Below are 13046 nucleotides of genomic sequence, written 5' to 3'. Positions count from 1 at the left end.
GCAGCAATTTGGGGCTGATGAGGGCACAGGCCAGAAAACTTGAGCCAGCTGGCCGAAAAAGGGCCTGTGGTGTGGGGTTGCCATGGTGACGAGCCTCTTGCCAGGCTTTGAAGGCCCGCGTGTGTGAAACTGTGACTTAGTGTTGTTTGTCCCTCGAGCTAAATGAAGAGAGCGTTTTATTTGTAAATTTGGGCGATTCCCCCCCTCCCTCCAGGCGTTCGTACTGTATGAAAAGGACGGTGCAAAAGTGTTATAATGGGGACTTTTTGTCTTCTTCGACTCCTGTCTGTCTGCAGGATGGTACACTGACACGCTCTGACAAGCCTCTCCTTGCTCTGTTTTCCAGTAAGCTGGGATCCTAAATTGAACGCAACAGTGCTTGACTTAGTGTTCATTGGCGAAACTTAGCTTATTTCATGAATTTGTGAGTTTATGGCAAATCTTCCCCTTTCCCAAACTCATAGCAATATTGTGCTGACAGACTGCATATAAATTGACATCCTCAATGGGCCATTAGCCTGATCCCGCAGGCTCATATTACGTCCTTATGTTCTTAATGTGATTTCATACATAGAAGCAAACACGGAAGTTCATTCACACATAACTGCTCCTCGATGCACGCATCAGTATATCTTCCAGAGGGGTACCAATGCAAATCTCTTGCAGCAAAAGCAGCAAATAATATCACGGCACTTTATAAAGACTAACAGGTTTATTGTGACGTAAGCCATGGGTAACCAGTCATGTGCTTTCCAGGCACTGTGGGACTCTGCTTCCCATCAGCCCTAGCCAGAATGGCCAATGGTCAGGGTTGATGGCAGTTGTAGTCCAACAGAATCCTGAACTAGGCAGTCTGACCCAGTTGTATTAGGCCAGACTTCATGGATCTTGTGTCTTCCAGATGCTGTTGGACTACATGTGCTGCCTGGGGCCTGTAGTTTAACAACATCTGCAGAACGTAGTCATTGCGGCTAGTTGCTATTAATCAGTCGGTTGAATAGCTCAGTTGGTTAGAGCGTGGTACTGATAACACCAAGGTTGCAGGTTCAGCCAACTGCATTTTCCTGCATTGCAGAGGGTTGCATTACTCAGGCATGTGCAACTCCCAAGAGACTGCGATCTATTCCCACTATAAAAAAACTGGCAGTGATCTGCCCATTGGATTGACCAAAGTTATTAACAACAACCCAGGGTTTCCCGCCTAAATTAACTTACGTGGACCTGAGTGAAAACTATATACAGTGGTACCTCAGGTTACAGACGCTTCAGGTTACAGACGCTTCAGGTTACAGACTCCACTAACCCAGAAAGGGTTAAGAACTTTGCTTCAGGATAAGAACAGAAATTGCATGGCAGCGGGAGGCCCCATTAGCTAAAGTGGTACCTCAGGTTAAGAACAGTTTCAGGTTAAGAACAGACCTGCAGAACGAATTAAGTTCTTAACCTGAAGTACCACTGTACACAATACCCCTGGTGGCCAGGGTGAGAACTTCAGTACATAACAAAAGTTGATCAGCTTTTTGGGGGGAAGACCCAAAGTTTATTTTTTTGGGGGGGACACGATCAATCAGGAACACACGATCAACCAGGATCAACCAGGGTTGCCCCACGATCAACTGGTAGATTGCGATCGACCAATTGCACATGCCTGGACTAGATGATCCTCAGTGTCCCTTCCAATTCTATGATTCTATGATAGCCTTCCTACATGAGTCTGTACAGACATTTGAAGTCATTTTACCTATTTATTGCATTTTTATCCCACCCTTCCAAAAGGAACCTCAAGGCAGAGGGGTGTGTGGGCTTGTATGCAACAATCTAGTAAAGGTAAAGGTACCCCTGACCATTAGGTCCAGTCGCAGACGACTCTGGGTTGCGGCGCTCATCTCGCTCTATAGACTGAGGAGAAGGCGTTTGTCCGCAGACAGTTTTTCCGAGTCATGTGGCCAGCATGACGAAACCGCTTCTGGCGAATCAGAGCAGTGCACGGAAACACCATTTACCTTCCTGCCGGAGCGGTACCTATTTATCTACTTGCACTTTGACGTGTTTTTGAACTGTTAGGTTGGCAGGAGCAGGGTCTGAGCAATGGGAGCTCACCCCGTCGCGGGGATTCGAACCGCCAACCTTTTGATCAGCAAACCCAAGCAGCACAGTGCTTTAACCCACAGCACCACCCGCGTCCCATATGCAACAATGTACTCTACCCTAAATTATACTACATGATATATGTATAATAATTTCATCTGACTCCAGCGAAGATCCCCTATTAAATAATTTGCTGATGGTGAAACTGAACGCTAATACAGTCTCCTACCTCACACTTTACTCTTTGTGAGTGGCATCAGTGCTATGCTAGCAAAAAACCTCCTGCTAATTCAGCCCCGTTTCCCCAGTCTTATATTTTCTTTTCCCTTTACTTAAGCTAATTGGTACTTATTGCCTCACAAGGAGGCCTTTGCATATATTCATTAACGTCAATTATCCAGAGGCAAAACTCAAATAATGCTTATTGCAGCACTCCAGGCAGGTATCAGCAGATTTGGGGGAACTCCATAGTTTGCAGAAGTAGGGGGGGGGAGGAAAACATTTCCTGGGGCAAGAAACCCAAATGCTGTCTGAGACTGTGTACACAGTGTACCTTTAAAGCACGTTTGAAGCCAATTCTTTCCCTCAGTCAATTCTGGGAATTGTAACTCTGTGAGGGCTAAACTACAATGCCCAGAATTCTTTGAGGGAGTAACTGTGACTGTGATTATCCAAAACCTGGGGTTCCCCTGCATGAGAGGCTCAGGAGCATGCAACTAATTGTAACTGTAGCAATAGGAGGATTTTGTTTCCCTTATACAGTGTAAGGCTGTCTTTAGGGAACAATCCAAAAACTGCAACTCTGAGGAACTGGTGGCTAACTAGGAATAGGGGCTTGGTGACCACAGCCGCTCAAATGATATTTGCCCAAAGATGGAAAGAAGAAAACATCCCGACCAAAGAAGCATGGCAAAAGAAAATTATTGGACTATGCAGAAATGGCGAAACTTACCAGCAGAATAAGAAATCAAGACAACAAAGTTTTTAACAGAGAGTGGAAGCCAGTTGTTGAATATTTACAAGATTATTGTAAACAGATTAAGACATTCGCAGGATTAATGTTAAAACACGCAGTGATATAAAACAAATATTAAGTATGTGTGGTAAATAACAATTAGGTCTAACTTGGAAATGCAGTAAAAAAAAATATTATAAATATAAGTAAAGGTAAAGGTACCCCTGACCATTAGGTCCAGTCACAGATGACTCTGGGGTTGCGGTGCTCATCTCGCTTTATTAGCCAAGGAGCCAATGTTTGTCCGCAGACATGTGGCCAGCATGACTAAGCCGCTTCTGGCGAAACCAGAGCAGCACACGGAAACGCCGTTTACCTTCCCGCTGGAGCGGTACCTATTTATCTACTTTCACTTGACGTGTTTTCGAACCGCTAGGTGGGCCGGAGCTGGGACAGAGCAACGGAAGCTCACCCTGTCGCAGGGATTCGAACCGCTGACCTTCTGATGGGCAAGCCCTAGGCTCTGTGGTTTAGACCACAGCGCCACCTGCATCCTTATAAATATGTAGAACCGCAAAAAGAGGGGGAGGGAAGTCGAAATATGATAAATGTAAAAATCTGATTTTCAGGTATATTTGTTTGTTTGTTGTAAAATGAAAACAATAAATAAAAATAAAAAAGGAATAGGGGTTTGGGGTGGTGCTGTGGGTTAAACCACAGAGACTAGGACTGGCTGATCAGAAGGTCGGCGGTTCGAATCCCCGCGACGGGGTGAGCTCCCGTTGCTCGGTCCCTGCTCCTGCCAACCTAGCAGTTCGAAAGCACATCAAAGTGCAAGTAGATAAATAGGTACCGCTCCGGAGGGAAGGTAAACGGCGTTTCCATGTGCTGCTCTGGTTTGCCAGAAGTGGCTTAGTCATGCTGGCCACATGACCCGGAAGCTGTACGCAGGCTCCCTCGGCCAATAAAGTGAGATGAGCGCCGCAACCCCAGAGTCGTCTGCGACTGGACCTAATGGCCAGCGGCCCCTTTACCTTTACAGCTCAGTACAGCCTACTCTGATCGGCAACAACTCTCCAGGGTTCCAGATGCGGACCATTCCCAATCCTACCTGTGCACGCCAAGGATTGAACCCGCAACCTTCTGCGTATCTATGATTACTCCCATTCGTTAAGCCTTTGACTTCATCCCTCAGGCCTCCTCTCGTAACTGAAATAAATATGTGACAGCATTTGCTGATATTCAAATGTTGCTGTCTTCTCCTTCCCTCCCTTTTATTGACTCCATTACTGCGAAGATGAAACTTGTAAGTGGCTTGTGGGCAGAGACGCCCTTAGCTTGGAGTCGTTTTGTTTCTCTTGCTTGTGGTTTCCATTTTGTTTTGTTTTGCTTGCTTGCTTACATGGGTGCTGGCTCACTAGGGCCCTGCATGCTCAAGCACCAACAAAATGAAGGGGCCAGGCACCCACAAATTTCAGAGCCAGGGCCATGCACAAGGCATGGCAACCATGGCTCTGGACACCCCTGGTGGTGCAGTGACAATAATTAACAATTAGTAACTGTAATTTCTGGTAAGATTTTTATTAAAGTTTTTCATAATACTATAATATATAGAAAACAAATGTAAATAAAAAACCAAAGATACAAATAGAGTAAGTAGAATAGTAATCATAATTGTAAATAAGATCTTCAAATTAAATGAATTCCAGTTGTCAAATAGCGACACCAATTCCTTTAGCCATGTTTATTTATAGGCAAGTGCCAGACTAAGTAATTTTCCACCAAGGGGAGAAAAAAAACACCACACAAGTTTGACTTCCTGAAAGTCATCTTCATAAGTTCCAGTGTTTTGGCTTACCTTGTTCCACTGAATGACTACAACTTTTCCCCACTCGTAGCTTGTTCAGTCAGGGCTAAACAAATGACTCTGAAGTCACAATGTACACTGTCTGGAGCAGCAGGGTGAAGTGGAAGAACTAGGATGGTAAATTAAAGGCTCTGCAGAGCTACCATCCTGTGGAGGTTTGGAGTGAGAAAACAGGAGCAATTCTCTCCTTATTAAAAACGAACGCACTGTGGTTATTTGTTTATTTCATTTGTGAGTCCCTTGACTCCAAAATGGTCTCCAAGTGAGGCTATGTTGGGAGTAATTAGCCTCCCTAAACCCACTCAAGATGGTGAGTGGGGCCGTATGCCTGCTGTGCCCGATACCACCCCCGAATTTTTGAGGGGGATGGGGGCATTAGGCACAAAACCCTCCCGTGGGTCGGCACTCCTCGACGCCATCTCTGACCTGCGCCACTAGCTGCGAGAACTTCAAAAGAAACGATTTGGCACGAAGGAACGCACATACTTCAGGAAATGAGGAGGAGTGAATACTGCAACAAAGAGGTCTCTGGAAAAACAAGATTTAATTTATGAGAAGATACGGTATGGCAAAGACTGATGGGGGAGGGGGGAAAACGTTTTATTTTACTTATGTGATTAACCCCAAGAATCCCCTCCCTTCAAGAGTCAAAAGCCAGAAATGAGGTTTTAAGGACTTAAGCTGTGAATCTAAGGCTGTGTGGAGATAAACTTTCGAATCAAAGTATGTTTTTAGAAGACTGTGGGAAGTATAAGAGCTTTGTTCCTACGCAGTCAAAAATGTCGCCGTCGCCATCTTGGGAAGCTCTGTCGGAGGAATAAGCCTGGGAGGACAGTGAATATCATGGGAGAGACTCATCAAAGGGGCTTTAAGTACGACAGAGCTATGAATTTACGAGGGAAAAAGTGATCTTATCTCCGAAGATGATGATTTATGGGAACCATCTGGATGGAGGTTCACGACGGGAAATCTACGCAGGAGCATTACCGGTGTATATCGGCTTAAGGAGACTATCAGGAGAGACCATAAAGGACAAAGAGAAAATATTTGATTAAGAAGTGGTGTGGAAACAGCAAGATAAGACTGGAAAGAACTATGAATATGTGTTTGGACTGTTTGAACATCTATTTGGACTGATTTGGACTGATTTGGACATTAATGCAGAAGTAATGATTAGATCAGAATCCCTCCTCGGATCTGGAAGTATGGGACCCCCCAACAAAATTTAAAAATTCGGCACTGTAATTTGGAATCTATGTGATGTGGTTTGATTCGATGTGATTGGCCGGTTAATAAAAATTTATTTAAAAAAACCCAAAATGGTCTCCAAGTGACGTATCTGATAAAAAGGCATACAAATGAAAACAAACATCAAAAATTAAAATGAAATCAGGCTTCTTAGGCTGAGCGGATGCAAGCCAGCCTTTATCCGCCTAACACAATCGAGCCAGCAGATGACCCGGTCATTGAGCATTTGTCCTGATTTGCTTATGTGGTGGTTAGATTATATCCAGTCTTTATTGAATCATAGAACCACAGATTTTGTTATATATATTGATCTGGATAGCATGAGGGAGCAGGCTTCCACAGGGATAAAAGATAAAAGTAAAGGACTCCTGAACGGTTATGTCCAGTCAAAGGCGACTATGGGGTTGTGGTGCTCATCTCACTTTCAGGCCAAGGGAGCCGGTGTTTGTCCACAGACAGCTTTCTGGGTCATGTGGCCAGCAGGACTAAACAGCTTCTGGAACAACGGAACACCGTGACGGAAACAAGAGTGCATGGAAATGTCATTTACCTTCCCGCCACAGTGGTACCTATTTATCTACTTGCACTGACGTGCTTTCGAACTGCTAGGTTGGCAGGAGCTGGGACAGAGTAATGGGAGCTCACCTCGGGAGCTCACGGAGATTTGAACCGCCGACCTTCTGATCGGCAAACCCAAGAGGCTCAGTGGTTTAGACCACAACACCACGTGTGTATCCCTAGCTGGTCATGTAATCACATTAAAAAAACAAAATGTGTGATTCCTTGGTTGGTGGGACTACAATGCATACTCGCTTTTTTGTGGGGGATGGGACACCTTCCAATCAGCTGTTCAGAAGTGTGAGCAAAGGGTTGTATTCAGTCTTACTCTTCCCTGTTCTTCCACGCACTCATACCCCACAGCTGAACTGTGCTTGTCATTGCTTTCTGAGCAAATAAGGCATCAGAAAACTACATATAAAAACGGGAATGAGCTAACCTGCACGTACAAACCCATTTTCTAATCCTATTATGTTTTGTTGACTCTGCTAGAGTTAAGGCTCCCTCTGATGGACAGAAATGGCCTCAGTTGTCATTTGCTAGTGGTTTTCAAACTGTGATTGAGCAAAGAAAACATTCTAACGCTTGCACATAAAAGGTGCAGGGAAGGAATTAGGGTAATGGGGTAAGTAATGGGGCTTCAAGGATGCTTTAAGTCCTATTTCTTGTTCTTGAGGCTTCGTTAGGTACAAACACTCTTCTGGGGAACTTAATGCAAGATCAGTGGCTTTGCTACCTGTTTCTTTAGCTGCCTCCTTGTGCACAATGTCCTCTGGTATCCCTGATAGCTAGCTGCCTTATAGCTGTTCATACATTTGTCCATCGAGAGCAGTATTGTCAGCTCGGGCGGGCAGCAATTATCCAGGTTCTCAGGTTTCCTCATCGCTTTCCCATCAGTCTTTCTAATCTCTTATACCTGATGCTGAAGATTTTGGCTGAGCCATGCCGACTGGCCCTGCACCATATATAATCTCAGGTGTGCGGCAGGTAAAGTGTGGGGCAGGTAAAGCCAGGCTTGACCAAGCACCCAACAACCACCTGATTGCTGAGCATTTGGGAAGCACAGGACAATTCACTACACTTTGACAGGCGTCAACCACCTGATGTCATTATGATTGGCTGGTGGGTATTCTTCATGTCCACCTGCCTAAGTTGGCTCATTGGGGGTGGGAGAGTTAAAGATCTGGTGTCAGGCTCCGGGGACTCAGCTCCCCCCCCCACTTGGCCGTAGATAAGCAGGACAAAGCGAAAAGAGTCCGTTACCATTTAAAGAGTCTTTAATGATCACAGCAAAAGAACAAAGCATCCATTATCGGAATTGAAGGTGTTCCCAATTAAGGATTCTACCCACTTTCCCCCAGTCACTTCCGTCTTGCAACCTGATCACATAACCATCTTGCTTTTTGTGTAGCCACCTTATCTGCTCTACCTATCTGCTCTTGGACTGATAGCCTGGACACTTTCTAAAGAGATTCTGTTAGCTCTTTCTCTTCCTGTTCTTCTTCACTTTGCTGTTTACAGCCCAGTTCTTCCCAGCTTTTGTCTTCAGAACTATGCCCCTCTACAAACCGCTGTTCCAAATCTATACTGCTTCTTCTGCTCCTGGGCAGCTTCAGGATCCTGGTCAGGAGCAGGGGGAGGGGGAGGTGTGACATTAACATATGAGAGTGCTGGAGGTGAAATAGTTAAACAGGTTACCCAATCAGAACCCAGGGGGGTGGAGTCAGAGGGACTATAAAACCAGCTCTGGGAGGGGCGAAGGGAGGAGTTCCTTGGGAGTTGGGTGGTTGGTTGGAGTGGGAGTGAATTGGGATAGAGTCTGTGGGTAGGTTGGGTGAGTGTAGTGAAATAAGCTGAGTCAGGAACGGTTAGGAGCTAGGAAGACAAGTATATATCTGAGAGGTGGTTTAGTGAGTGGGAGCAGGTAGGTCTGGATAGGCACCCCATGACTGTAATTGACCGATACCGTTTATGAAACCACACACTTGTTAAACTGCAATAAATAAACAGAAGTTTATGTTCCAATTTAACCCTGACTGGACTCAGTATTGTACCAGGTTGGGCCTGGGTGGTGGCAGCGAGAAATAAAGTGGTGGCACAGGGATCAATAGACGGTGAAACGTCCAGGGACCCTGTGTGATGGCCACACGAGGCTCCCACCATTCCTCATCAGAGCAGTACTCCTCAGCCTGGTCTCTGACATCTGGCCTGCTGAGCCAAAAAGGACCCCAAACCCAGGTTAGAGTGTTGGAGCAGCAAGCACCAGGTTCAAACTCTAATTCAGCCATGAAGTTCATTGGATTGTGTTGGGCTACTCACTTTCTCTCTCCTTAACCTACCTCAAAGGGGTCTGGTGAGGATACAAGCATGGGGAAGAGCCATGAGTGCGGCCCAAGGCTTATTCGATGAAGGAAAAAACTCATCTGCAATAAATAAATCCAGCTCAGACTTAAAGATATTTAAACCTAATGTACCTGTGCACATCTAACTCCAAACTGGTTCATAGCCAGTACACCATGCATTGGTGGGTTTGGGAGAAGCAATTTCTGGGAGTTTGATGTGATGCAACTTTTTAATAATAACAGCACATTAATGGCTGTTAATATTGGAAGTGCATGAACCTGTTCTTTTTAAGTGCCCGGCAACCTCAACAAGACTGACATAATGGTTAATAGTCTCTCTCTCCAATATTATCAAGCTCTTTCATTAAAGGATTCTGAGACGCTTTGTACCTCTAGTAATTATACCATTCTTGCGAGATGGTTTAACAAACACAAACCAGTCAATCGGCTCTCCCTAAAGATGGGGCAGTAACAGGTTATTACCCTTAACTTTGCTAAGGATGCACTGAAAGGAAGGGTAGATTTTGACTACTAATTGGCAATGTGGGATTTACGGGTTTTAGTGGGACTAAGAGTGATCTAGGCCTCCATGTCAAATATTAACGCAACCAACTTAAAGACTCATTTTGGAAATTATCTGTGTTTGAAGACTGAAAAAAATGTTAGTTTATGAATATTAGAAGAGTTGGATGTTATTCTGGAGCAGGCATAGGCAAACTCGGCCCGCCAGATGTTTTGGGACTACAACTCCCATGATCCCTAGCTAACAGGACCAGTGGTCAGGGATGATGGGAATTGTAGTCCCAAAACATCTGGAGGGCTGAGTTTGCCTATGCCTGTTCTGGAGCAATGCTAGCTAGCTAGATAGATAGCTAGCTAGATAGATAGATAGATAGATAGGATTCCGTTTCAGATTGTTCTCTTGAGGCCATAACATTATATTTTGGTTATATATATTTTTAAATATGCGTTTTGGTGTTCTAGCCCTTTGTTTTTGCTGTGAGCCAGTTTCTTAAAAAAACCCAAAAACAATTTTATTGGTTTTTAAACAAATACAAATAGCTGAGACAGTAGAGCACGAGTTTCTTAATCTTAGGATTGTGAGTTCAAGCCCCACTTTGGGCAAAAGATTTCTGCATTGTGGGGAGTTGGACTAGATGACCCTTCTGGTCCTTTCCAACTCTATAATTCTATGACTCTAAGCATTTTGCATATATGTGTGCGTATGGCTGATAGACAAAGAATCAGAAGTATTTCCTTTTCCTTTTCTTCTTTTTCCTTTATTTTATCTCCTTCGGTTTTTATGTTTTAAAAATGCTTGCCACTTGATGTTAACTTTTTTCTTTGTTCTGCAAGCTTTAATAAAAAAAAACTTTCTGAAAAAGAAGGAAATATAGGCTCTAAATATAGACAATGGTATATTGTCTCGCCATTTCTGCATATTCCATAAGTTTTCGTATCCATTCTTCCCTTGCTGAGACTTAGTCTTCTTTCCATTTTGGGGCCAGTAACATTCATGACTCTGTAGTCACATACATGAATAGGTTTCTATACAATTTAGGTACAGTGGTACCTCAGGTTAAGAACTTAATTCGTTCCGGAGGTCCGTTCTTAACCTGAAACTGTTCTTAACCTGAAGCACCACTTTAGCTAAAGGGGCCTCCCGCTGCTGCCGCACGATTTCTGTTCTCATCCTGAAGCAAATTTCTTAACCCGAGGTACCATTTCTGGGTTAGCGGAGTCTGTAACCTGAAGCGTCTGTAACCTGAAGCATCCATAACCTGAGGTACCACTGTAGTTCTGTCCCTTTTTTCCCAAGAGAAAGAGTTTGAGTGAGAGCCAGTGTGGTGTAGTGGTTAAGACCGGTGGACTCGTAATCTGGGGAACCGGGTTCGCTTCCCCGCTCCTCCACATGCAGCTGCTGGGTGACCTTGGGCCAGTCACACTTCTCTGAAGTCTCTCAGCCTCACTCACCTCACAGAGTGTTTGTTGTGGGGGAGGAAGGGAAAGGAGAATGTTAGCCGCTTTGAGACTCCTTAGGGTAGTGATAAAGCGGGATATCAAATCCAAACTCTTCTTCTTCTTCTTTCACACAGTGTCTGCTTGGCCACTGGGAAAACAGGCCTGGCAACTGGCCTGATTCAGCAGGCTGTCCTTATGCTCAGTGGTTTGTCTCAGCATAAGGTATCTTCTAGGGACGCGGGTGGCGCTGTGGGTAAAACCTCAGTGCCTAGGACTTGCTGATCGCATGGTCGGCGGTTCGAATCCCCACAGCGGGGTGAGCTCCCGTCGTTCGGTCCCAGTGCCCGAACTGCCCACCTAGCAGTTCGAAAGCACCCCTAAGTGCAAGTAGATAAATAGGGACCGCTTTATAGCGGGAAGGTAAGCGGCGTTTCCGTGTGCTGCGCTGGTGCTGGCTCGCCAGATGCAGCTTCGTCACGCTGGCCACGAGACCCAGAAGTGTCTCCGGACAGTGCTGGCTCCCGGCCTCTTGAGCGAGATGAGCGCGCAACCCTAGAGTCGGACACGACTGGCCCGTACGGGCAGGGGTACTTTTACCTTTACCTTTAAAGGTATCTTCTAATGTTCCTAAGCACTTTGCCATCAGTATTTTTTTTAGCTCCCCCCCTGCACTATATCCAACTTTGCAACAGGTAACAAAATCCATGGCTTTAGAGGCATCCGTTTTACTTCCTTCATTCGATTTTGTGAACGTCTATTACAGGTAGTCAAGAGAAGCAGACAGCTGCCTGCTCTGATCTCATTAACGCTGGTAAAAGTCTGTAATTGCACAGTTAATTGTTACTGGCAAAAGCCGAACGTAGTGATTAAGACCGGGAGATATAGCTATTTGGAATTTGTAAACAGTAAAAACAATCTGGCTTTCTGGGACTCAGGAGGAGGGTGTTGCACAGACCTGAATAGGCTTCCAGATGTCAAAATAGAACTTCGTGCTCCCACTGGTCCTGTAACGAAAACAAGACAGTGATGAGACTTGTTAAGCACTATGCCTTCTGTACTTACCCCAATCCAATATTTAAGTTCATCTATAAAATAATAATCTATAAAATAATTAGGGACATATATATAATTATATATGCGTATCAGGTACTGCCACACCTTTAAGTTTGTTTATTGTATCATTCATATTTACTGTACATCTTGAATTTAATCTATTATATTATCTGCAGGTATAAGAGGTCAGCCTGCCGGCTGCATACCCTTCAACATTTATCCAATGAAAATAGGGGCGTCCCATTCCACAATGATAATTTTACTATTTATAACCCACACATCTTACTGGGTTGCCCCAGCCACTCTGGGTGGCTTCCAACATATATAAAAACATAATAAAACATTAAACAACTTCCTTGTACAGTGGTACCTCGGGTTACAGACACTTCAGGTTACAGGCGCTTCAGGTTACAGACTCCGCTAACCCAGAAATAGTACCTCGGGTTAAGAAGTTTGCTTCAGGATGAGAACAGAAATCGGGCTCTGGCGGCAGCGGGAGGCCCCATCAGCTAAAGTGGTACTTCAGGTTAAGAACAGTTTCAGGTTAAGAATGGACCTCCAGAACAAATTAAGTTCTTAACCTAAGGTACCACTGTACAGGATTGCCTTCAGACGGCTCGGGGGTCGGATAACTCCATACCCTCCAAAATTTCTCCAATGAAAATAGGGACGTCCTAAGGAAAAGCGGGACATCCTGGGAACAAATCAGAAACCAGGACGGCTTCTCTAAATCAGGGACGTCCCTGGAAAATAGGGGCACTGGGAGGGTCTGATGGTGCCCTGAGTCCCTTCCAGCTGTTGCGGTTCTGTACGCCGGCGCCCTTGGCCAATAAAGCAAGATGAGCGCCGCAACCCCAGAGTCGGTCACGACTGGACCTAATGGTCAGGGGTCCCTTTACCTTTACCTTATCAAACAAAAAATAAGGCTGTTGGGATGACAGATTATGTTTGCAGGCATCAAAACCCAATGACA

The sequence above is a fragment of the Podarcis erhardii genome, assembly GCF_964252035.2.
Source record: "Podarcis erhardii genome assembly, chromosome: 4".
Lineage (NCBI taxonomy): Eukaryota > Metazoa > Chordata > Lepidosauria > Squamata > Lacertidae > Podarcis > Podarcis erhardii.
The sequence above is the reverse complement of the archived record's forward strand: the minus strand, read 5'-3'. Positions refer to the sequence as shown.